We start from the raw sequence: 2179 nt of genomic DNA, 5'->3' as shown, positions 1-2179 counted from the left end.
GTCGGCCGTATTTGATTGTCACGCACAAAGTTGTGGTCCCGCCTCTCGATTACAAATTCAATATGGCGCATGCCAATACGCCAGCGAATGGAAGAGCCGTATGCTTGCATGTGTGCACGCGAGACAGAGAGGTCGCTTATGCCCGTGTGAGAGCGAATGAGGAAGTTTCGTGGCTAATTATGTTGACGGTGGATGTCGGTGCTGATTGCCGTTGTCCGGGCCCCCTCGTTTTCTGTGTATTGAATGTTTTATTGTTGGTGTAGTCGTTGTTGTAGTTGGCAGTGGTATCATGAATTATTGTTTGTTGTGTCATTTTCTGCTTGTACGACGATGATTGTTCGGTCGTTCGAGTAAGTGTTGCGAAGAAATCTTGTTTGGTTAATTGCGTTCCGCATGATTCGCATCGTAATGGGACGACGACAACGACGACGATGACATGTACATACAGTACAACCTAACTCACATCCATATGTATTCATATGCACATACACAGTGACACACACACACACACACATTTCCATACACGTCGTCGTCAAGTGTCTCCTTTTTGTGCAATTGCTACATCATAGAACAATGCCACGCCCACTCATTAATAACAGCCCAAATGAACTGCTTTAAGTGACCAATTTGTAATGAAGGAACAGCATTTGTTGTCACTTTTGTGGACTCACTTGTTTTCCTATTTGCTCTGCTCATCCGCATCAATCAACTACACATACATATGCGAACATTCCAATTGCGTGTAGTTGTGAGCCTATTAGTGATAGTCGCCGGTAATTAGCTGCAAATTATAAAAATTATTAATGCAATTCAAGTGCTACCGACGCATACATATGTACATATGTATGTATGCATGTCGAAGTGAATGTGCCAAAGGGTCATTTGTATTAGTTTCAAGTATTTTCTTGTAGTTATTCAAATAGGTTTAGGGGTTGACTATTGTATTATAGGTCAACTAACCCATTTTACTGGTTAAAAGTCACTACTGTGGACTCTCGGAAATCAAAGTCTCACAAACTCAAGCTGTTGAGAAGGTATAAGGTGCCTTTTTAGTCCATGTTACTTTCTGAAATTAGGAACTCAGGTTCTAATAGTTTCTTTTTAGAGAATTATTTTAATACACCGATTTTTTTGTTTTTTTTTTTTTTTTTTGCTGAGACATATATTTCAAACAACATATTTACACGATATATTCGCTCTAAAATTCGAATATAGGGTTCTAATTTCTAGAAGTATTTTCGGTTTATTTATGGTTAACGAGTTTTTTTCTGTTTTGTTTCATTGACAATGTTGGTTACCAAGCATCGGTTCTGATGGCTTTTGACTTATCTTGGTCTTTCTTCATCTCAATTGTGGAGAAAAACCTGCCCGTGGCGATGCTCCTGCCTGCAGTAGCTATCATTAAGATCCATTAAGGTTACACAAACAAAAAATAGTCGGCCAAAAGTTTAAGATTTTTCATTATTCGTAGGATTTAAGCAATGAAAACGATCCAAATACCCAAAACTTTAAAATACAGATGCTACCATTAAATTTAATTTCCTTTTTACTAACGGACAACACCATCCGTTTCAAATTTCGATCGCTGACTGATTCTTATTTTAATTCACAGGTAACTGTCAAATTATTATTTTTTGATTTTTTTTTTTTAATTTAGTATCTCAACCTAAAAAAAGTAAAAGCGTAGTTAGTTCGGCCGGGCCCTTTAGAGGCTAAAGAAGTCAAGATCCCAAATCGGTTTATATGGTAGCTACATGAGGGTATGGACCGATTTGAACCATACTTAGCACAGTTGTTGCATTACTAAAACACCTCATGCAAAATTTAATTCAAATCGGGTAAGAATTGCGCCACTAGGGGCTCAAGAAGTCAAAATCCAATATCGGTTTATATGGGAGCTATATCAAAACATGGACCGATATAGCCCATTTACAATCCCAACCGACCTACACTTAAAGGAGTGCAAAATTGTGCAAAATTTTACGCGCCTAGCTTTACTCCTTCGAAAGTAAGCTGGCTTTCGACAGACAGACGGAAGGACATGGCTAGATCCACTTAAAAGTCATGACGATCACAAATACGACGAATATTTCGAGGTGTTGCAAACGGAATGACGAAACTAGTATACCCCATTCTATTGTAGAGAGTATAATAACTTAAAATTTAAAGACGCTACTAT

This window comes from Stomoxys calcitrans, chromosome 5, assembly GCF_963082655.1.
Source record: "Stomoxys calcitrans chromosome 5, idStoCalc2.1, whole genome shotgun sequence".
In the NCBI taxonomy this organism is placed as follows: Eukaryota; Metazoa; Arthropoda; class Insecta; order Diptera; family Muscidae; genus Stomoxys; species Stomoxys calcitrans.
The sequence above is the reverse complement of the archived record's forward strand: the minus strand, read 5'-3'. Positions refer to the sequence as shown.